Here is a 24590-nt window from a genome sequence, read left to right as displayed (position 1 = left end):
TCTTCCTGTGTCCTGAGCTCCCCGCTAACCCCAATGCTCGACCTTCTATCCCCACCGGGGGCTAAACCAGCTGGGCTCGCAAGGCCCTACTCAAATTCCCGGGCCCTGGCAGCATTTTCCTTGCCCCCTTGGCTACTTAAGGTGGCCGATGGGTCCGGGCTGAGCTGGGCGCAGGACAGGCAGCAGAGCGGCCTCCGGATGCCAAACCTGCTTCTCCTTTGTTGACAGCTTGCGGAGGAGGAAGTCCGTGCGGGCGGGGGAGGGGACACGGGGCTGGCTGTGGCGGGCGGTGCCAGCAGCGGGCGCGGCCCCAGCTCGGGCTGCCGCGGCCGGCGGGGAGGGGGTTAACGCGCGCGGCCTCTATGATAATGAGCTGCATGGTAAAATAGGGAGGCCGGCGCTCAGGGCTCCCTCGCCGCCGCCGCCGCCGCCGCCGCCACCGCCACCACCGCGGGAGCCAGAGCTGCCGGGCTGAGAGGCATCCGCGCCAGACTGGAGCAGGAGGGCAGCGGAGCGCAGTTGCTGGGAATTTTTCAGCCGAGAGGGCGAGCGATCCGGAGAGAGACCCCGCGAGCTTAGGAACGGTAGGCAGCGCGAGCGCCGCAGCCGGCGGAGCAAACCTCGAAATAGATCTGGAAAGCCAGGCTCCCGGAGGAAATGGGACTGTGAACGAACCGGAGAGCAAGAAGGGAAGGAAGCGCCCGGATTGCTGATGTCAGAGGAGCCCGGAAAGTCGCGCTGGAAAAATCTGAAGACAGCCGGGGCTCTGCTTCTTCCCCACGAGAGACACCGCCGGCCACCCCCACACGCCCCCTCGGCGCCTCCGGGTGCCCCCTGCGAGCTGGCGACAGCGCCCAGCGGGGCTGCTGCGGGGCGACGGAGGACTGAGGGGCGCGCGGAGCGGAGACCGCGGGGCGACTTCAGGAATACAGATAAGTGGCTGGTGGCTTGACGTGGATTTTAATGAATTTGGACTCCATGTGGATTTGATCTTCTCCCTGATTCCGAGCTGCGGGCAGGGAGAGGGGCCTCGCGCCGCCCTCAGCAGCCGGCGGCCGAGGCAGACGGAGCGGGGACGGAAGGACAGACCGACGTCGCCGAGCTGGGTAAGCGGCGGCTGGGCCGGGCGCTCGGAGTCGGCAGCGCCTTCAGCCTTCTCCCCACAGGCGCGCACACCCGTGGCGGCTTCTCCCGCACCCGCCTCTTTGGGGTCCCGGCCCCAGGCAACCGGGCTTGGCCGCGGCGGGCGAGTCTCCGTGTGGGCTCGGCCACTTTCGCGGGCCGGAGCGCGGCGTGCGCGCGATCTCAGGCTCACTGGAGCCGCTGCCTCCCGCCCAGGGCTTCCCGGCCGGCCGCCCGCAGGCTTCCCGGCCGCGGGCCGAGGGCGGCAGCAGCGCTCCGCGGCGCGCCTCCACCGCGCACCTGCCGGCGCTCTGCGGCTTTGGGGAGCTCGGGGTGGCAAGGCTGTCCCGAGAGCTGGAGCCCAAAGAGGGCCTCGGTGGCACCAGCGAGACAACCCAAAGCCACAGTGGCCAGCGATCGATTTGGGGGCGTTCACTCCAGTGCCAGAGTCCCTGGTGGCCGCCGGCTGTCCCTTCAGATCCGGGACTGGAGATCAGGGAAAGGGGAAAACATCATTTGCGCGGGTTCCATAAGGCTCGGGGAGAGATTCCTAGGCACTGAATGGGTCTAAGTGTTTCATCTCCCGGGACTCCCTTTGCGGTGTATCGCCCAGCAGGGGTCCAGCCCCATAGTTTGAGGACTATGCGACTGCTGGGGGTTGAAATGGGAGTTTGCTTAGGGTCCCAGAGGCTCCTTACGAACCATTTGAGAATATTTCCTTCCATGTGCTCTTTCTTGCCCCACCCCACAAGTTAGGTAGGGATCCTAGAAAGTTCTAGCCCTTTTTATCCATCCCACGTGTAGTCTCTATAATGCCAATCATAGCCTAGATGCCCAGACAGTCACCAGAAACTACCATTCTAGGTCCCGAAAAAGTGTCCACCTGTTTGGAATGACCCTTGCCCTAGTGGGACCTACCTACTCAAACTCAGCTCTGCTCAGGAGGGATAGAAATAATGGGGGAGAGGAAGTTGGATAAGAGATTTGAGGTTCTAGGTCAGCAAGGGTCTAGAAATGAGAGCCCCAAGAGGTGGGCAATGGACATATGAACAGGATTCCTGTAGGAATCTAAGATCGTAGAGTGACAGTGGCACACCATAGAAGGTACCCAAGGGACATGAAGGCAGGATCAGTTTGAGGGGATTGGGACTGCCAATCACAGCTTGAGGCAGTCACTTGGGGGCCCATCGGCTTGGAGGAACCCACAGAAATTTGGGGTCACATTCATTTCCTTCCATTCACGTGCACAGTGGACAAGGCTTATAAGCGGCAGGCCAAGATGAGTATCTTGGCTGGCCTGGGCTGGACACTTTGAGAGCACGAGTCAGGTTTAGCTCTCCCCTCTCCCCACACAATAGCAGTCTCCCTCCTTTGCTGGGCTTCTTTCCTAGACATTGAAACTTCACTGTTCCTTCTGGGTTGACTTTGGATTCTGGGACCTTCTACTGAGCGCCAGGAAGAGATAACCTTGGCTGGAGGAATTCAGCTATTCCTAACTGAAATGCACAACTTTTATGCAATCACCCCAGAAAGCTCCCAGAGTTTCTTGCAGCCCTCTCCCCTCTGACCTCCAGGCAAGAAAAGAGAAGAATTCATTAACTTCCCTCTCTCTTCACAGAGAACCATTTGAACTAATTACCTGGGATCTCTCCTCGCTGGTGTCCTGGGGGCTGAAGGGGCAGTGAGGAGAAAGGGTAGGGAACCAAGGAAACAGAGTGGAATCTGAAAATACCCTAGCGAAGTTGTTTTTCATTCCCCTTCTTCCACCCGGCATCACCACCAACCCCTCCTCATCCCAGAACTTGCCCCTGCTGCCACCAGCCAGCATTACCTAAAGGAGCTATTTCCCTCCACTCTGCAGCTGATCCTCTTCAGGGACCCGCTGATAAAGGGAGGGCAATGCAGACTGCCCTCTCTGCTCCCTCACTGTCCTCAGCAAATTGCATTAGGATGGGGGCAAATTGGCTTGCAAAGCAGTTAAATGGAAATGACATTTGGAGCGATGTGCAGGGAAGATGCTGAAGAGCAGCAGTGGTAAAGTACCAGGAGATCTCCTCTACCCAGGGACCATGAGTCTGCCAAGGAAATCCCAGCTGGTCCTTCTTTTTGACAGGGCATAAGGACAGGGGTCCCTCGAAGCCTGGAGCAGGACTGGGGGGCTGGCTAGCTTTTCAGCCCAAGTCTAAATGAAGAGTATGGCAGTGTCTTACGTCCATCACCCAAAACCATGCCATTACAAGGTTGGTGGCCCCCCTTTCAGACCTGGTCTGAATACATACCCCTGTCTTCAGAGCACCAGGGGAGCATTTACCCTGCAACTCTCTTGACCATCAAAAGCTGCAGATGCGGCGAATGTAAAAGTTCATTCACCATCTGTTTTACTGAAGTCTGCACTTAAAATGAGGTTAAAAAGAAAGCACTCAAAGAACAGCTACCTGTTTCCTAGGTCCCTTTCCCATTTACAAATACTTCTGATTACTCAGCTAATCTTTATTTCATGGGCAGGTTATAAGAAAACACAAGAGCAGGAGGGGAAACCAGTGACATGGTTAAATATACAAGGCAGCAGCTGACAGCAGCCTAAACTCACCACTTTAGGTGCTATGAAATATTTATGGTGCTGGAGTTGTCACTGTTTGGGGGTTTAATAGTTTCTATCCTACCTCATTTTCTATGATTGCCTCCCTAAGATATAGGGTTTGGTGTGGGGGAGGCAATTCCTGTCTCCAACAGTACCTCCCCACCACCACCAGCTGTCTCCCTGCATTGCCACACAGCTGTCTCCGCACACACGAACTGAGGCATAATATACTTCTGTCCATCATGGCAAATGGAGAGGCAAGGAGCCCCTAGCCAGCCCCCCACCCCACACTCCCATTCTGATCATAAAGAGACTGCAGCATTGTGTTACAGTCTGTTAACTAGAAATAATTCAGGACTGTCCATAGGGAAACTGGTAGAAACAGGCTTTGAGGTGCTGGGAGTTTTACAGCTCATGTGCATTCCCCCCTCAGCCCCAATCACCATCACCCCACCCAGGGGCAGTCTGTTATCAATTCATTATATGTGAATATTCTATTTCTACCCTTCACATATGTTCAGTTCAAACAATGATGAATGGAACCGGTTCCCTTAACAGTTTTTTCACTTCGTTACAAAGATTTCATGCCTGATTAGAGTAAATGAGGGGTGGGTGTGCATCCACTTCTTTTTTGGTCATTTCTAAAGGTGAGCCCTGTGGAGACAGAGAGAAAGGCAGTTCTTCCCAGGGTCAAACAGCTGGTCCCAAGGCGCGAGGGAGGGATGGCTGGTAAGAAGAGCATACCCCCGTCCTCCTGGGCTTAGCCCTCAGGCTCTCCTGGGCGTCATTCCCTAGCATTTGGGCATATGGAACCTCTTTATCTAGCTCCACACTGCTCCATCTGGAATTGGAGGGCACAAATAGAGGCGAGAAAGTCCTTTGTTGGGGAGCAGGGTCCCTGCTGGGTAAGAGTGTAAGGGGAGAGGAGGAAGGAAGGGTGCAGAGCTGAAATAAATGGCTGAGGCCTGAGCAGTGCAAAAGTTCTCTGCTCCTACAGTTGGTTAACCATTAACCGCCTTCCCTGCCCTGGTTCTGTCTCCCTCTTGGGTGAAAGAATATCTCTGGAAAACTCAGAGGACCAGCAGGTGTTCCCCCATCTCCCCCCTCCTCACCCCAGCTTAACATTCGCTCTGTCTCCAGTGTCCTGCCACAGCCCCAGGCTCAGCCTCTGACCCCCACTCAGCTCTTCCTCACCTTCTTCCCCTGCCCTAGCATACTCTTCCTACCCACTGCCAGTTGTCCCTTTACCCAGGCATTGCCAGTCGTTTGCAGGGCAGGGCATGTGTCAGAGACTGGGAAGCAGGCAGGGAGGTGGGGAGAAGCTATTGAAGGGAGCGACTGGCTTCACACAGGATTTGGAGCAGGAGCTCTGAGCTCAGGTTATAGACAGCTCTATAACCACTAGGATTTTCATAGTGCTTCTCACTGTGGATCTGGCTTGTGGGTAGCTGTTTTGGCCCTTTGAGGTGAGTCCATGTGGTCCAAGTCCTTCCCAAGGCATTCCTAGCGAGTCAGACCTGGAATCCTGAATGTCAGAGGAAACCAGCAGGTGGATGGAAGATGTAAATCAAGATACAGGAGCAAAGGCACATGTGGAAAGACAGAAGTCAAGATATGGGCACAGGCGCAGATAAATGGAGAGAAGGAGGGAGACAGCAAGGGAAGATAAAGACAGAGAGACTGACGGTGTGAATGGGGGCAGACAGAGCTCATAGCGAACATAAAGAGAAAGTGGGAAAGAGAGCCTTGCAGGCGGAAGGGGGTTTTCTGAATCTTCCCGGGCCAGGGAGGCTCCTGGCTGAACTGGGAAGCCGAAGTAGCAGGTTATCTCCACTAGAGGGGACTCTTGAAAGCCAGGCTTGGCCCAAAACAGTGGCTTTTGTGTGTGTGTGTGTTTTTTTTTTTTTAGAAGAAAAAACATATTAATAGATGAGATATATTCGAAACTTCCAGCTGTCACTTCCCAGAGACCACAACTGGTAGGGTCCTATTGCCAGTGAGACCTTTGGGCCTCTGTCTGTTTGCAGAGGATGAGAAGGCGCCTGCAGCATTAAGCAGGGGTGCATGTGTTGTGAGCAGCTCCGGAGAGGCCTGCCCCAACAGGTCACGTCTAGGGGTGGGTGGCAGGGAGGGAGTGCATTCTCAACAGGCAGTCCAATCTGCTGGCTGGCGCGCCAAAAGGCCCTTGCCAGTGCTTATCAGCAACAGAAATTTCTGGCCCATCCCCGAAGGGCCTTTACATGCCTTCCCATCTCCCAACTCCCTAAATGCAGATTTTTGAGACTCTCATGTGGTAGCAAAACTGCTCCTGAGGAGACTTTTTTTTTAAAGACCTTTCAGGAACTGAATGCATGTCAGTGTTGTATCGCTGATTTAATCTTTTTCTTCATATTCTCTGTGGGAGTCTTTCTCTGAATTAGAATTCCCCCTTTCATTTCAGCAGAGGACAATATTGAGAGACAGCAGAGTCCAGAGGCTTCTCTAATCTGAGGAGATAATAACTGCCTAAAAGGGGCATGGAAAAATATTGAAGTTTTGGGATGGGCAGGAGGCCAGAGCTTAGCAGCGTCTCTTCCGATCTGATAGCATCCCCTGATAGTTCATCTTGGTTTGCTTTAGCTCAGATGTACCTGGAGGTCAGGGCAGGGGGAAGGGAGGATAGAGAAAAGAAAGAAAAAAACAAGATAAATGTATCGTGTTATGAAAGTTTAATTCTGCTTTTCTTTGGCTAAAATTACTTTGAGGGTGAGAGATAAAAGGCAGTGGAGTTGCCCTTGGAAAGTTCAACTTGTCTTTCAGAGGGAAGAGGAGGAGGGATCCCAGGGCTCTGAGTGAAGAGCTGGTGAATGAGCCTGTCTCCTCCGTGCCTCCCAACACACACACATTCTCTCCGAGGCTTTGAGAAGACAGAAGCTTCTGACAGAGGAACCCCAGGCCCTCCCAGCCCTCTTGGAGGAGTTGTTCTCCCAGGCTTTCTCTTGTTCTATCTAAACAGCCTCCCTCTCAACTGTAGTATAGAGGGAGAGAAGAAGGAGAGATTCTTGCCCTTTGTACTAAACCAAATAGGATGACACTGAAAGCGGGAATTGGAATTCATTTAAGTTTAAATAAATAGGGATCGATCATCTCTGTGGTGCCAAGAATGTGGTACCTCCCTCCTAATACAAGGATGAAAAAGTAAGAGATCCTACCTTCAGGGCATTAAGGGAGTGAAGGAAGAAATTGCATAAGCCAAGTACCCCCAAATACCTGCAGTAAAAGGCAGAATGGCATTAACAATGTGTACTAGGGGTCAGAGGAAGTGAGAGCAGACAGCTCCTCAAAGCCTTTGCTTTAAGTCATGGGAGATGAAGATTTCCAGGAGAGACTCAGAGGTGCTGGAGAACCTCACAGTTTCCGGTGAAGAATGATGACTATTTAATGCTCTTGCGGGCTCCAGCCTCTCACAGCTACCCCTACTTACCCGATTTTTCCCTCATTCTTCTCTGAGGATTGTAAATGGACAGCATTGGAGTTGTTTTCTATTAGTCAACATCCTAGAGCAAGGACTCCAGGGTGCACACTCCCAAGGGTTTTCATGTTGTATTCTATGCAAATTGCATCCCTTTCTGGTACTTCTGGAGCTGGCGTGTAGAGGCCAGTGTGGTGCCTCAGGAAATAATATTACTCATCCACATTCACATTTAAGTGCTCAGAATCCTGCTATTATGCACCTACTCTTATCTGAATGAAGTTATTAAATGGAAGGACCTGAGAGGGAAGATTTGGATTTTATCCCCACACCCTGGCTGGGCAGGGGAGTCTGTCCACTCCTCGGGCTGCCTCTGCCGTGTGCTTGCTATCTGGAGAAGGAGCCATTCTCTGTTAAGCTTTCTGTACATTCAGAGGGTAGAGGGATACTAATGGAGAAAGGTTAGAAGGATGAAGATTTCAACTCAAAGAGAAGGTAGCCATTCTCTTTTAAGCTTTCTGTCCGCAAAGAGGGCAGAGGGATACTAATGGAGAAAGGTTAGAAGGAGGAAGATTTCAACTCAAAGATAGTCTCTAATCCTATAAAGGAAGGTCATGTTCTCCCTGCACCTTGTCTGAGGCTGGGGGAGCCACATCAGTGATGCTGTCAGGGAACAGACCCCTGCACTGGGAAGTGCAGAGCTAAGACCATACTTAGGCTTCAAGAGGCCTGTGAAACCTGGGAGATTCCATATCTTCAAGAATGATGTGGGTACATGTTGTTTTGTATTTCTGAAGAGAAGGAGTTCTTGCCCCCTTCACAATGTAAAGAACCACTAGATCCCAGTCTCTAGAACCTTTCCTAGCCGTCGTTTCCGCTTCTGCTCTGGTGGTGGAATGGGGCTTTGGATGAGGAGTTGTAACCCCAGTGCCTCTGAGTGGTAGAAAACTCACTAAGTGAACAAGAGCACGCCAGGGACAGCTCAGAATGTCAGGGGAGCCTATGGATTGTGATTGCTCTGTGACTATGGGCAGGTCTTTTTACCTTTGAGCAGGGATTAGAGGGAGCGGCCGGCCAGGCAGCGTGTTCCACCCTTTAAGGGAGAGAGGATAGAAGGTTCAGGAGCAGAGGAAAGGGTGGGTAGAAAAGCCCTGCCTTGCGGTGTAGAGGCAGGAGGACCAGCAGGCAGACAGAAGTGGCAAGAGGGGATGTTGCCGCTTTGAAGTGGTTTCCTGCTTCATAAAAGCGAAAGGCCTCGGCTGGGCTGGGTAAATATTACGTTGGCCTCTGACCTCCCACCTCCCCTGACCGCTCCCCCGGTTTCCCATTTTTTTCTCCTGAGGAACAAAAATACCTGAAGGAGAAGAGCCAATTTTTTGAATTTCACTGAGAATGGGGTTCTTAGTGGGAGCCCAGCCCAAGCCGGACAGGAAGACCCAGGCTCCTTCCCTGTCCACAGACAGGAGGCCCCTCGTGAATCAGCAAAGCTTCATTCTAGGTCTCCACTCCATGTTTTTGGGCAGTGGTGTTTTCCAGGAGCAGGACCGGCTGGGGATTTCACAGTGCCCTGACGACGCTGATGCCCCACCCTCACTCCCGCTGCCTAAAACTTTCTAACAAGTCCCGTCACCCTCTGTGAGATTAAAACCCAGGCTACCATGTTTTCTGTAAGGCAAACACCCCACCCCCTGAGGTGTCTCCGTAAATGAACAAAATTCTAGTCTACCACCCCATTCTGAGTGACCCCCCCCACAGGGGGTCAAGTTCTTCAGCTTTCTTGGCCCACAGACTGAGAGAGAAAGATCTGAACTGCATGGGGAGCTGGAAGCCACTCCCAGCGCCCTCCTGCAGGAGGTTTAGGCCCCACTGAGATGGTTGAGAGCAGATGGTCAGGAGGAGCCTGGTGTCAAAGAATCAAACAGGAACTAAGTGCCTGCCTTCACACTTGTAGCCCTTCCCGCTTCCTACAGATTTCTCACCTGTTGACCAGTGCTTACCCTCCATTTGTTCCCTGGTCCCAGGAGAGAGATAAGAGGTTAATTACGCTCTAGCAGAATTGGCGCCTGCCCCTTACCCAGCACCTTGGTTTCTCTGGCTGTATAATGGAGTGAATACTCAAGCACCCTCACTTGTCTTTGTTTCTGGAGTCAGGCCCAGGAAGAGGGTATTAGGTAAGTTGGAAAAATGACAAGTACTGGAAACAGGGAAAATTATTCTAAATTTTGGAACAGGTATAGAAAGCAAAACTAGGGTTATTTTCCCCCTCTCTCTCCAAATTTGTTTGGAATTTTCTGAGAAAAATAAGATTTCATTTAAAGAAAATCTGTATGCTAAAGTATAAAGGGCTGAATACTTGGTGGAGATGGGATATAGAGAAGAAAGTCAACGGTGGCCCTGCAAGGAGACTACATTCAGGGCTTGTGGTCAACACTTAGCCAGTGGGATTGGAATTTGAATTCTGACTGTGCCGCCCTTGGATTTTTAGTGCCTTCAGAGCTCTAAGAGTGGACACGAATGACACTGTCATAGGATTGGTAGGTTGGCATTGCTATGGGAGTCAACCCTTCGTGGAAGAAGAAAAGGCAGAGCTCATGGGCGTCTGGCTGCTTGGCTGCAACAGGGCTTGCATCTCTCCTGCAGAGAGAGCTCCTAGGGGTAGGGACATGGATGGAGCAAACACATCATAAAGTGCATTAGCAGGAGTGGAGTCCAGGAGCCCAAACTGGACCCTGGGGCTCAGGGATCATGTCCTTGGTAGTACTGATCATCAGTCAAAACATAGCAGGATGTCTGGGGAGAAGCATCAGCTGTCTTCTAGTAGGCCAAGAAGCTCCCCAAGCACCACAAAGAGACTTGTCCCTGTTGGAAGTGCAGAGTGCAGGATGGGGCCTGTGAGAGGAGAGTCCTAAACATCCCATAGCACTGTCCAAGAGCCTGCAGAAAATGGGGGCAGCAAGATGATTTCCTTTCTAAATATTATTTTTTAAGAAAGAGTTTGAATTGCAGAATAAATAGGTGTTTGGTGTAGAATACTTGGGAAATGTTTTTGAGCGTTTAATAGCAGCTTTTACCCAGGCCCTCATAGTGGATGTGAAACCCAAGTCTAAACTGGGTAAGTGCATTGCTCTGAGTCACACAGCAAGCTGCCATTCACTGCCCTCCAATTGCTAGGAGGTTTGTTTGCCCTAGCCTCACCCACCACACTCTCTTGATCTGCCCACTTAGCTACCTTTTCTCTCCAGTCTCTTGTCCCTGCACTGTGCCCAGTGACCTCCCCCATCTCTCTCTTCCTTGGTTTTGAGCAGACAGGCATCTCCCAATGACGCAGTATTCCGTGTGAGAACTGACCTCTCCTCTACCCATCTGCCAGCCCTCAGCACACACCACAGCCCTTCCATGGTGCTGGGCAGTGTGGTGTCAAAAAGCTCCCCCTTTTGAATAGCTCCAACCAGCTTTCCTCCATCCACAGTAAGCCTTGATATTTGCACAGTCAATGGCTCTGGCAAGGCCGAGCTGCCCCTCCCTCCCCGAGAGGCACTGTGGGCACTGTTTGTGTTTCAGTCTCTATAGACTCAGCATTCACAACTTGAAGAGGCTGAGACAATGACCCAAGCAGCTGCCTGCAGACTGTGCTGGCTGGGAGGCGCAGAGAGCTCCAGTCTCACAAAGCTGTGAGGGAATGAGAGGCAGGGAGGGTCGGCCCAGATTGGATTTGCACATCATGCACCTGGGAGCATTCTCGGGCAGCTGTGGCTGACCTGAAGGGAATGAAGGGTGCTGGGATCCAGAGAACCTTGTCTAGGCCACCCAATTGACTTCCACTGCATGCCCCCAGCTTCCTTGGCCAAGTTTTCCACCAACTATGCAGTCCCTGGGGTCCTGGAAGAAAAAGCAGGGCCCTGGGGAAGCAGCCGTGCCTGGCCTGGGGATGGGAAGAGGCAACATTTGTCTGCATAGAGAAAAATAGGAAGCTTCACCTGGGAGAAGAAAGGTACATTCCTTGCAAGAAATTTTAAAGTTGATGCAGCATAATTTCATTTGACTGAACAAGTGTTTATAGAATATCCATATACTGAGTATGGTAGCGGGGAGACAAGTCACTGTCCAGGTTCTTGAGGTTTCAACCTGGCAAGAGAGGGTATGCACACAAATCATGGTCCTACAAGTCACAAATAAGTATTGCAAAAAGAAAGAAAGAGCAAGATTAATCAGAGCTATCCCAGCCTGGAAAAGGCTATCTAGGGAGGGAATGGGCTCTACAACATTTAGGGAATTCAAGCAGAGGCTAGAAGATGGCCAGGTCTCAAGAAGAGATTCCTGCATAGAGCAGAGATACCATAGCGGATAGCTGAGGGCCCCACCCATCCTAAATTCTCTAAGCTTGAGTTTCCCTGTTTGCTGCTCAGTAAATCCAAACTCAGTGGAGGAAAAGGCTCTGTTATGAAGTGGAGTGTCAGGTCTATACAGTTGAATTACAAAGTAAGTAAAGTTGGTTCTCACACCTTCAGGCCCATGGCAGTCTCCTCTGAGCAGGGTGCTAGGAAGGCTAGGCTGGGATTAGCCCTGGTCTCCTCTGGAGCCAGAATTCTCCTAATCATGTTAAAATTAACACTCCCTCTACAAGCAGGAGCAGACCCCTCTGAACCAAGATTTGGTCAATTCTCTGCTTGCACAGCTCTAACTTCTAATCATTGTCATAAACAGGATGGAAGCAGCTGCTCACTCCAGTCTATTATCAGCTTGGTTGGAGACAGAGAAATTTAAATGACAGTAAGATGCTTAGCAAAGAAACGAAAGTCAGTGTTAAAAATAAAGAAAACAAGACAGCTTGTTTCATCGAAATAGAAGGGTTATTAAACAGCCCTGAATTAATCAGTGATCTGCCACTGTTGGGAACTGAAGAGCAGCAAGGCCAGGGCTGAGAGCTGGGAGGAGATGGGAAAGGAGAGGACTAAGGCAGATAGGAGGCTCCTGTGTTCTTGGGCTGGCTATAGGGACTGTAGAGGTGCTTGGTCTTCAGAGGGGTTGCTGGCAGCTAGCATTCTTTCCCACAATAAAGGGCCGGCTGGGGAGAGGGAGACTGGCACCGTGGTCTCTCCTTACAGATTTGTGCTTTTGGATCCTTTCCATCTGCCACCACCTGTGCAAGCCCCTGGCCATGTCCAGGCCTCAGCCCCTCCCCAGCCTTCCTTCCCTCCTGCCCGAACTGGGCAAGAGCCAAATGGCATTCAGTGGATGGCCAGCAGCTCCCAGCCCCAGACCTTTTCCTCTAATCATTCACAGGGGGTCCCCAAGAATTCAACTCTGAGTCACAGATCCTTAGACCCCACCTCCATTCGCAAAGAGTAGTAACAGGATATCCTCAGCTATGGGCAGAATATTGCTTATGTGCAGGCAGAGAGTGTCCTCTTGAGTAAGTTATCTCTTCCAAGATATATCAGTTGGTGACATCTGCAACGCCAGGCAGCAGAGAAGCTAAGTGACATGTTTAACTCCAAGACCCCCCAAGTCCGAGTCTCATTTTCACATCTGGTGCCTTTGCCAAAATATTCAACCTCAAATATACCTAAGTCCTCTTACCTGTAAACTGATGATGCAGATGCTGCTCTCAACCTCACCGGCTTGAGTAAGGGGTACATTAGTGGGATGATGCATGTGAAATTTTTAGGAAATTGTAAAATCACTGCGCAAATACATGTTCATGTTACAGTGGGGTCCCTTGCAGACTCAGAACCAAACATCAGAAGAAAGGTTTTCCAGAGGGCATGGAATGCATCTGGGAGGAGAGCAGACAGACATGCTCACACCTTCGCAGGGGTGTGGAGGGGAGGGCGGGTGGCCAGGCACATCTGCTTGCACATGTGCCTTCATCCAGTGTGGAACATGTTGGATCTTGAGTCAATCACTCCAGGAGCATTTTCTTTGCTCCTTGACCTCCACATTCTTTCTCCTCACCCCTCCCTCCTGCTTCCCTCCTGGGTCCCTCCTGGCTGTTTACCCTTTTCCCGGCTTCTCTCTCACACCCCATTCATCATCCAGGGCCAGATTCTCACTCAGGGAGCTCTTTTCATCTCCTGCCCTAGGTCCTCCCTCCCCAGCCTGCCATTCCCACCCTGCTCCCCATCAGCACATTCCTCTCCCTGTCTCAGCCTCTCTGAAAACTGCACCCTTCACTCTCCCTCACAGCGGGCTGAGGGATCCGAGAGGGGTCCGGGGCTGGGCTGATAGCGCCTCGAGGGTCTCAAATGTCTACTTCCTGTGCTCCTTCACCAAGGGGCTGATGCCACTCAAGGTGCTTAAGTGTCCTTCAGGCCAAGTGTCTGTACCTCTTGGCACAGAAAAGATCTTTAAGTGGTCAGACCTCTTCCCAGAGTTCCAGCCACCCCTCAGTTTCCACATGCCCCGTTAATCCAGCTCCATGGCACTCCCCTTGCTTGGTGTGTATGAGTGTGAGAATGCCTGTCATTTAGGAAAGGCTGTCTGACAGCTAAGGATCTCTACTGCAAGAGCTGGGAGTCTCAGACAAAGAGAAAAAAATAATAGAAACTGCAGGTGGGAAGATACAGGGTGGGGACATAGCCTGCTTAAGAAGCTTCCTCCTGAAAAGGAGTTAGAGCTTTTTTATTGGAAGGCTGGTTGTTGGTTCAGAAAAGCACTAGAGAGAAAGAGAGGCAGGGAAAGACAAGGAAGGAAGAGGAACTTCAGCCTGTGTACCAAGGCGGACCTGTATGGGAGGGCCCAGAGAATGCGAGGCCCCAGCCTAAGGAGCTGGTATCTCAGCATCTTCTCCTCCTCCTCAGGACCAGTTTTCCTCTTTCCTCCTCTACGCCCTTCTGTGCTGCCACAGGTGCCTGGACAAACCAGCAAGAGCAACACAAGTGGTCCTAAATCACCTGAGGGCCATGAGAGGAGGGGTGGCCTGGAAGTCATGGGACCACTGATAGAAAAGGTGGGAATGGCTACTCAAGACCTCAGGTCAGCATGGGGAGAAGGTGGGACTAGCAGCACCCTGTTTTTTTCTTCCGAGAGGACTAGGTCTCGACAGGCAGGTGCTGGGTCACCACGTTCTACTGCACAATGATCACCGCTCTCTTAAGCTAAAACAGAGCCCTTAGAGTTTGTCACCATCATACAAGGCAGCCCAGGAGATGATGTCCTTGTACAGTGTTTCTCCAAAAACAGAAACAAGAGTAACTGTTGTTTACTTAAAGCTCTAGAATTTACAAAACAATTTCACATCCATTATTTCATTGATTCTCACCACAACCCTGTGAGGTATCATTTTACAGCTGAGGAAAGTGAGGATCCAAAAGGTTAAATAACGTGTTCAAGGTCACCGAACTCGGAAGTGATAGAATGAGACTTGAGCCCAGGTCCCTCTCCAAAGGCCAAGGTCTTTTCTCTGTGCCATCCAGCACTGTGAGTTTGACCTCCTTGTTGAAGACCCTGTTCTGGAACCTTCCAAGAGGACTTCCCCCACCCCACTCTGTTGATTACTTTATATTGAGAACTTTTCATTTTTTATTATTTTATGCTTTTTATGTGATCCATGATATTATATGGTTAACAACTCTGGAGCGCTCTTGCAAAGACTCTTCCTGCACAGATCTGGATTATACATTCTTCAAAGACAGAGCTGGTATTTTCCCATTCTTCTCCATCTTTCTTCCCACCTCACCCATCTAGCCTTACCCAGTGGGTTCAAGGCAAATAATAGCCAGGATCCTTCCTAAATCATTCACCACCTCCTTCTTCACTACCTCCTGAAGATCAGTCATGACAGATCCCTGAGCCAAGTGTATTAGTCCAAATCATTTCTTGAGGCCGACTAGCAGGGACAGTGTCCACTGAGGGAAAGCAAATAAGCACCCGGGCCCCGCCTCTCGCTGCTCTCGACAATTCAGGCTGAGCACAATGCGAAGTGAAAGTTATCATGCTAGCCCTGCACGGATACCAAGAAGCATGAGATACTGTTCCTGCCTTCAAAGGGCCTCTAATTCAACGGGAAGATAGGAAATAGTCACATAAAAAAGACAGCCAATGCTGCAATGTAGTGTGTGCTAGAATCAGTGTGTGCCCAAACCAGCAGTTTTTAATCGAGTTTGGAGGAGAGAGAAGAGATTGGAGGTGGAGAGGCCCTAGAGGGTTTATGAGGCTTTGAAGGATGGGCTGGCTATGGATAGGCAAAGAAGGGAGTGGAAACAAGCATTCCAGGGCAGGGTGTTTTGGGGACTCAACAGACCAACCAGTTTGTTGGGAGAGGAGTCACTCTGGGAGAGGTGGGCAGTGAGGTTTGAGAAAGAAGAGCCAGCTGGGGAAGGACTTGAACTTGGGTGCTTAGCCTATCTGGGCAACAGCAAGGAGCCATAGAAGGTGTTTCCATAGGTGGATTTCACACTTTGGCCACGTGCCTGGCAAAGTTAGACAGTGGGTCTGAGGCGCAAGAAATGAGGCAGAACAAGGCACAAATTGCAGATATGTGGCTGGATCTTGGCTGCCAATGGGTTTTACCAGGGTCCGTCTCAGAGGAAGGCCTGGATGGTGACAATGTGACTGTCTTAGAAGCATTATTTTCAGGGAGGCAGCATGGGGATTCCTGGTGAAGAGCCCCGCCCTTTGAACTTTTGGGAACCCTAGCTTCTGGAAATGAGCAGTGCTAAAAAGTGCACATCATCTGGCACTAATGGTCACTGTCCCTGAGATAGAGATGAAGCATCACGGATTGGGAGTCATTCTTGTCCCTGGAGAGCTTCAGTGGCCAGCCATGTGAGGCCACTGGAAGTAGAATGGAAGGTCTGCAAAAGAAAGCAGGAAGTTCGCTCACCTGGGTCTCCTGGGAGCCATTAACATTTTTCTTCAAGAAGAAAAAGATGTGGACAGCTTCAAAGGAGAGTATGTGGGATTTTAGGGTCAGTTGAGATGAATGCCTAGTGTTTTGTTCTGGTTTTTTCTTACTCCATCATTGTTCCTCCTTTTCCCTCCCAGTAATGTAAATTAGAGCAGTGTCATTATTTTTGAAAATGTTATGTTTAATGGCAGCATAATATGCCATTATATGGAGTAACTGTAATTTATTTAGCCTTTTAGTTGAGCACTTTTTAAGCTTGCTCTCCTGCCCCATCTCAACCTCAAAGAGTCCCTGGCTCTCCCTTGTACAGTGAAGATTAGATGAGAGACATTTCCAGGCTGTTTGAAAGTATCATTTGGAATTGCTCTGAAAGGTGGCTGCCAAGCTAGCAAGCCTCTTGCCACCCCTGGATTCCACCTGGTGCTTGATAACCACGACTCCTGTGGGCCCTACCCCATCACTGCCCGGTTACCAAAATAAAGGATCAGCTCGGCGTAGACATAAATGGAACTGTGGAGCCTCAAGTTTTGACCTTTAACATAAAGTACTTGCCAAATCTTACTAAACATTCTGGTGAGTTCTCCCAGACCAGTGATAAGAAGGTTTGGCTGAAAAATAAGACTTAAGAATCTAGGCAGTGTAGAGTAGTAGGGAAAGCATGGGCCTCAGCAATCTTGGCTTCCTAGCTGATACTCGTCAAGTTAGGCTTCCTGAGATTCCATTTCTTCATCTGTGAAATGGGGATAGTCATGTCCATCTTGCAAGGTAATCACACAACTATGGATAGCATATACAGGGCATGTAGCATAGTGTGCCATGTAGCAGGTGGTTAATAAATGATAATAATAGTAGCTACTCTTCATTGTTTTCTTCCAGAAAATAAATGAGAGTTGTTAGTAATTTGCTACTTGTGGTCATTAGAGTATGAGGTCTCCTAACGTGAATCTTGACTTGGCTTAGCAAAGCCATATGCCTACTTTTATTTCCTTTTCCTGCCTTTGGAAGGAGCCTGAGAATTCCTTTTTCTGTCCTTTAATCCCATAATGTCTACCAGAACAGCAACTCAACGGATAAGGTGGTTTAAATAGGGTCCTGTTAGAATCAGGCAAGAGGTGGGATGACCTTCCTTGGACTCCCTTAGCACAGAAGGCAGGAGTGCTCCCACGGCCTGCTTCTCATAGCATCAGAGCTCTGCTAATTTGGAGAAATTCTTTCTGACCCAGTGGCGAGGTGGCCATGGCAAAGCAGGGCTCCTTCCTGACCCTCCCCCAAAGGGGGTTGAAGAGGGCAGAGCCTAAGGAAGGGGGAGCAGCGGATGGGGTGGCAGGGAAGGCAGCCGCTTGAAATTGATTGCTCTTGTAGTTTAGTTTATACCATGCGGCTCTCTCAGCTCTGCCCGGGTGGCGACCTTTAGATAATAAAGGGAATTCTGGGAGATTTCTGACAGGCCCATGACATATGGGGCAGGTCTGCAGGGTCAGGCGGTGTATCTCCCTGCTCCCGGCCCCAGGGCAATGAATCTTGTTTTGACTTTGCAAAGCCAGCTCAGCCAGTGTCCCAGAAAGAAACAGAGCTCCCGCCAGTCCCTCAGATGAGTGCACATCTTGGAACCCTTCATAATTCAGGGATACAACTCCAAACTTTTATAGCCTGTGAGTGGAGAGGACAAACACTGCCTGTTTTGCTAAGGCCCTGGGAGAGCTGGTGTGGTTTCCACGGCTCGATCAGAGCCTACTGGGAGACCTGGGGGAAAAAAAAACAACAGAAATCTCTCCCTGACGTTAAAAGCAGTGGTCCCAGGACAGGGCCTGTGCCTGGAGGAGGAGCCGGGGTGGGAGAAGGGGAGATCTCTCCTTGGGGTCTGGTAAGTGGTAGATTCACTCTTCTGGGTAGGAAAAGCGAAAAAAAAAAGGAAAGAAAAAAAAAGGGTAGGGTCCACGCTGCAGGAATAGCAGAAATCAGCACATCCTAATTCTCATCCCGAAGCTGTCAGGGGCAGAGCAAGTGAGTTCTCTGGGCTACTGTTTTCTGGACTGGGTGAAGGCAGCAGGAGTCAGCAGCTCCTGACTGTTGATACCCCCCCATCTCTGCAAATCTGCATGTGCATGCTCACCCACACCCCTCTTCTTTAAAAGAACAATTCCTGAACCATGAAGTTTGATTGCCTTTCTCCTCCCTGCTGATTAGTTTGCCAGGGTTGCTGTAACAAAGTATCACAGACCAGGTGGCTTAAGCAACAGAAATTTATCTTCTCCAAGTTCGGAAACTGGGAAGTCGGAGATGAGGATATGAGGATGTCGGCAGAGTTGATTCCTTCTGATGGCTGTGAGGGAAGGAGCTGTTCCAGACCTCACTTCTGAGCTTGTAGATGGTCAGATGAGGATGTGGATGTCTCTTTACATCAGCTGGCCTCTGTGGGTGTCTGTCTCAGGCTCCACATTTCCCCCTATTTATAAGTACACCAGATCATACTGAATTAGAGCCTACCCTAGTGACCTCATCTTAACCTGATTACCTCTATAGAGACCCTGTCTCAGGGACGGGCTCCGTGGCTCACGCCTGCAATCCCAGCACTTTGGGAGGCCGAGGCTAGAGGATCGCTTGAGTCCAGGAGTTCAAGACCAGCCTGGCCAGCATGGTGAAACCTCATCTCTACAAAAAAAAAAAAAAAAAATTAAAAATTAACCAGGCATAGCCATGTGCCTGTGGCCCCACAGATCCCTGTGGTTCCTAACACTGATGAGGGAGGATGGTTTGAGTCCGGGAGGTGGAGGCTGCAGGGAGCTGAGATCGTGCCACAGCACTCCAGCCTGGGAGACAGAGCGAGACCCCGTCTCAAAAAACCCAAACCAAAACAACAGTAACAAAAGATGCTGTCTCACATATTTTGAGGTACTTAGGGTTAGGCTTCAACACAGGAATTTTCAGGGGACACAATTCAGCCTTTAACTCAATCCCCTGCTTTCTTGCTAAAACCCAGCCCCTGCACTTGTGCCTCGTTACCCTGCCTCTGTCCCCCATTGCAGAGATGGATGGTCCCTCACTGTCACGCACGTATGTAAGATCCAAGGGCCTTGTCCAAAGCTGAGAGCCACACACAGCTCCCTTCTCACAGTCCCTGCTGCCTCACCGCCTCGAGCATGGGTTCTTTCCTCTTTACTGATTGGGACTGTGAGAGCGTGCCCAAATTTCCATCTCCTACTCCTTGGTTATTGGAGCATGGATGTAGTTTATCCCACCTGTGAAAGGAATCGCATCTATGAAGACAAGCAGGAGATCCACCTTCTTATAGTAAGAGAGGGTGACTGGGTAGAAATTGTCACCCAAATTTGTCTTGACACCTGCTAGAGGGGCCATAGTGCCATCTGTGTCACCTTCTCAGAGAAGGCTGCCAAGGGTGCATGCAGGCAGAGATCTGTTTTCCTCCACTCTCTCCTCTCACCTTCCTTCTTCACTCTGGGGCAAGGTATAGCCACTTCGCTTCACATAACCGCACAGAGTCTAGGGAAAAAATGACATTCGATTAATGAAGCAAATGCAGCTGGTACAGAAGTGACATCTAAATTGTTCCTTTGGTCCCGTTATTTTCCGTAGGAAATTCTTTCTCTCCTCACCCCTCTCCCCCTTTTCCCTTTAAATCGCGTGCATAAAATACGCTAATAACAATCTTCAGTGTCTGTGCATGAGTGACAGCTGAAATAAGAAAAAGACTAATCGTACCTCCTGCAGCCCTGTCACATGGAGATTAAATGAGCCTCTCTCCCCACCCTCTCCCTGTTCCCCACCCCCTCACCCCCACTCTCTCCTCTCTTGGTTCTCAATGAGAATCATGGGCATTTGAATAATAATATTATAGACGCCATCAGGGTGACAGTGGGGAAAAATCAGCTCAAACCCATGATTATTCCTTCACTCTAATAATTATTTAAATACCAGATAACTCCTTTCACTCTAATTGAGGCCTTTCAGCCGTCGGCATTACCCGGGCTTTCGCGTTTGCCCTCTCGCTCACCTTGTGCTACCCAACGTGCCTGGACTACCTCTAAGGTCGGCATTAGGCAGAGTGACGCTCAGAATGCTTGCACATACAGCTGCACAAGGGATATGAAGACAGGTCCTTGAGTAGCATTCCACCCACAGGGACAAGATGGGGCCTCAGACTCTCACATTTAGACCATTTTATTCTCATAGAAATCTTAAACCAAAAGGAACCTTCTGAGACCATTGGGACCAATTCCCTGCCTCTAGGTAAACTTATTCCTAGGCAGCTTCCAGGAAAATTTGACATCAGAAAATTTCACAATCTCCTTGGCAGGATGCTCTGGAGATCCTCTCTAGACAGAATGTCACCCTTAATATCTAACTTTAGTCCCTTCTGCTGTAGCTCTAACTCTTTGGGAAGAAGGAGCTTTCTGTGCATAGACTAAATCTGACCTGTCCGTGGGGTTGTGGCACAGGACACCATAGCCCCCAAGTTGCAGCATAGGTGATGGTCCTCAGTGTGACATTTGCCTGGGCCTGCCTGGGCCTACAGGAGGACAGAAGCAATCATTCTCCCCGAGGGGCAAAGAAGCCATTCAGTCATGTGTCCTTCATTCGTTCTGCCCCTTAATCTGCCCCCTTTGAATCTGCCCTGAGCACCACCTCGTTGTCCAGGCCCAATGCCACACTCACTTCTGCATATCATGGGGCTACCATCAAAGGCATCTACTTTCCCCAAAACAGGACAGCCTGAAGGCAAAACATAACTAACTCCCAGGACCCTTCCACCTACAACAGAGGAAGCGTCTGCCTTTTTGTCATGAGGTCTGGGTTCTGACTGCAGCCTGTTTCTGACTCATTTTGAGTCGCCCTGGTCAATTTGTTTCCTTTCTGTGGGCTGTGGTGTCTTTCATATTAAAAAAAAAAAAAAAAAACTAGTGGGTTGGAATAATCTTATAATCTCCCTCAGCATTCATCCGAAGTTCCTGCTTTAAAGGCACTACTCATTAGAAGGAAGAGCTGAAGGAGAAGACGGACTCCTCTCTACCATGGGAAAGGAAAGAGGCTCAGTGACTTCCACGAACAGCTGCTAACTTCCCTGAGTTCACAGCCCTCATTTTCATGCTCATCTTTTCCCTACCACCATCTGGCTCCTCAGGGTGCGTGAGCCCCCTAGTAGGTGCAGCAGTAATAGTAGGCACCCTTTGCTGTTATTGTTATGAAAACTATCAGCTCCAGGATGGTGCTGGAGGTGATGATGATGTTGATGACAGGGTTGTTAGGAATGGAGTTAGTGGCAATGGTGGAGCTACAGATGGGCCCACGGGTATGAGAGCTACTAACATGAACTTTGACTCAATTTAGCAAAATCGTATTTCGAATCTAAATTCTCTTTCCACCAGCTCCTTTTGCTATAAGGGGAAGCCAAGTGGAAACATAGAGGCATGTGCACCCAGATCTCCTGAAAAGAGCAATAGGAGAGGGTAGCAGGGAGGAGAGAATCCTCCGCTGAGCTGAACTGGAAACGCCTGGTTGTCATTTCTTCTCTGCTTTGCCACTGACGCCTGCAGCAGCTGATCAGGATGGTATCACATGCCTTCACTAGCTGTCACTAACACCTGCCTCCTGAATCCTGATCGGGGAGATGGTGTCATCAGGCCCTCCACATAAAATATTCAGTGGCACTTGCTTCCCAAAGAGACAAGCGTGGCCTCTCCTTGGCATCAGGAACGCTCCGAGTTACATGTCCTGGGAGACTCTGTTGTTTGGGCAAGAGTCCCAGAGCAGCATTCCCTGGTTTGAGACTTGGAGTAGGAGAGAAGGAAACTGGTAGAACAGAGACTAGGCAACTTTTGGCTCTTGAGAATGCATGTGACAAGTGACTTCATGCACTAGACAGAGAGGGATGTGACAGAAAGGAGAAAGCATTATTATTAAGAGAAAACTCCTGAGGTTGACAGTAGCAGAAAATTGGGGATAGGAGGAAGTGCTACTGGGTATGCAAAGTCATAGGCATGTTTGTTTACCAGTGTCTACCAAACTGAGGATGGGAAATTCAGTCTACGACAGATGATGGGATGGATGGAGGTGAGGAGCTGGAAATAATGACAAATAAATTGCTAATAACAAAGGCTAATGTATCTTGAACACTTAAGATGGCCAGGAACTGTTCTAAGTGCTTGATATGTATTAACTGATTTCATTGTAATAATACTATGAGGTAGCTACTAGTACTAACCCTGTTTTATATAGATAGTTAGATAACATCATAGAATGGCTAAGTACCTTGACCAAGTGTACACAGCTATAGGCTCCATTTGTATCCAGGCACCTAAGTTCAGAGCTCATGCATTTAACTATGATATCACACTGCCTCTCACCAGAGGCACAAAGGTGGGCTCCCTCCCTCCTTACTCAGAATGTGGATAGGAAGCCTGATCTTTGCCCACTGGGCTCTGCTTGGAACAGCTACTTAGTGACATCAATTTGGCATAGAAAGATGAAGGCTCCCAACGTGCCCTTGAAGTCAGCTGTCTTTATGAAGGCCACACTCCCAAGGTGGGGTGCAAACCTCCTTTCACTGCAGGAGACTGTGCCTCCTCTTGACTCCAGTGTCCAATGACAGCTGTTCCCAGGTGGGCGGTCCCTGAGCCCTGTGAGATGAATTCACTTGACTGGTTACCAGGAGCGGCTTATCCCGAAGCAGATGCTGATTGAGGGTGAGAGGAAAATAGCCCAGCTGGAGTGGTCTGTTTAGAACTCCTGGCCTGAAAAATAAAAAAATAAAAAAGCTCCTGGCCTAATCAACGTCTCCAAGTTAGAGTGAAAAACCTCAGTTGCTATTGGAATCACAGACTCTGGGAACTGAAGGAACCAAGCTTCAAAGTAGCATTTTATCTGAAAAAAGAAATCTTATAGGTTGACTCATTCAAGTACCATTTGTTTTAAGATCAAAAAATAGGCTCTTGGAAATGCTAGACTGGTCTAAAGTGAGTGACACTATAATTCATGAGTCACACAGGCAGAATGTGAACCCAGGTTTCCTGAGACTCCCACCTTTCTTCCTGCCCTGTGACCTCATGCCTTACAGACATCAGGAAAGTTTTTTCATTCTCAGTCTAACTCTCAGGATCCTGTGTTTCCACCAGCCTTCCTGCAGTCTGCAGAGAGGCTACATTGGGACTTGTGCAGTAGTATGATGAGAAGATCACCTTGGATCTATTTCTTTCCACTTGCCACATACTTCCAGACTTCCCAACTCTGTTACTGGGTCGGGGAGGCCTAGATTTCAAAGGCCCACCCACAATGTTCATCTCATTGTGAATGGGACAGGAAGAATATAAGCAAAAAGAGAAGTCAAGGGCTATGGTGGGATTTCTGAAGTGCCATCTCCTGTGGGAGTCTTCAAAGATAATAACAGGCCAGGTGCGGGGGCTCACACCTGTAATGCGAGCACTTTGGGAGGCCGAGTCGGGTGGATCACGAGGTCAGGAGATTGAGAGCAGTGTGACCAACATGGTGAAACCCTGTCTCTACTAAACACACACACACACACACACACACACACACAAATTAGCCAGGCGTGGTAGCGTGTGCCTCTAGTCCCATCTACTCTGGAGGCTGAGGCAGGAGAATCTCTTGAACCAGGGAGGCAGAGGCCTCAATGAGCCGAGATCACACCACTGCACTCCAGCCTGGGCGATAGAGCAAGACTCCATCTCAATAGTAATAATAATAATAATAATAATAATAACAAAAACTAACACAAGTTAAGTGCTCACTGTCTGCCTGCAACCATGCTAAGAGGTTGGTCTCTATATTGTCTCATTTACTGTCATGACAACATACTGTAGTTATTCCCATTCTACCAGAAAGGGACATGAGACTTGACTTGCCCCGAATCCCAAATTTGTTGCCGAATTCTGTCTAACAACAACAAAAGCCACTCACTATTCAAACTGTGTCTTGTGAGGGTACCAAGCAGGGAGGTGAGGTGGCTGATCTTAACTGTATACCATGTCCTTCCATATTATCTCTGCTATCAGGACCCCCTTCCTTCCCTCGCGGCTCCTCAAGGAGGAACCGCTCTCCACCTGGAACCCAAGGAGATTTTCTTCCCAGAGACAAGGGTGTGCAGAGAATGGCCTCTTGCAATTCCCCGTCCAGCTGGAGAATTTAAGGATTCTGTTATTTCCTTTCCACAGCTCCTCTTCAGGAATTCACGTCCTGCTACCGGCCTCAGGACATAGCTAAAAATAACCTCTGGTTTCCAAACTGAAAGCTCTTGTCTGTTGGGAGGCTTTGCCGGTGTGCGCCTGGGGCCGGAAGGGCTGTGTCAGAGTAACTGAGGTCAACCTGAATCTCAGATCCCTGTTGCCTTCCCCTTTCCAAGGAAGCCCAGGGCCTCATGAGTCACCCCAAACACGCCGGGGGAGTCAGGTTGGAGGAGGGAGTCAGGTGGGACCTACTGTGGCACCATGGTGGCTGCCAGACCAAGTATGCAGACCTGGACAAGAGTAAGGGTCATTCCTAAAGAAACTCTAGGGGATTCTGTAAGTGGTGCCTGTTCTAATTATAACCCCATCCAGCCAGAATGGGGAGTTGAG

The 24590-nt window shown here is 49.9% G+C and overlaps 1 protein-coding gene across 1 annotated transcript in view; it reads left to right on the top strand.

Moving 5' to 3' along the window:
* Positions 1-338: 338 nt before the first annotated feature.
* The window catches only part of PLXNA2 (plexin A2), a 221652-nt gene continuing 197400 nt past the window's right edge, over positions 339-24590 (top strand). Inside the window, exon 1 of the mRNA XM_023198398.2 lies at positions 339-1106. The gene's annotated coding sequence lies outside the window, so the exon portion shown is untranslated. The remainder of the gene's footprint in view (positions 1107-24590) is intronic.

This window comes from Piliocolobus tephrosceles, chromosome 1 (assembly GCF_002776525.5).
Source record: "Piliocolobus tephrosceles isolate RC106 chromosome 1, ASM277652v3, whole genome shotgun sequence".
Classification (NCBI taxonomy): domain Eukaryota; kingdom Metazoa; phylum Chordata; class Mammalia; order Primates; family Cercopithecidae; genus Piliocolobus; species Piliocolobus tephrosceles.
The sequence above is the reverse complement of the archived record's forward strand: the minus strand, read 5'-3'. Positions and strand labels throughout refer to the sequence as shown.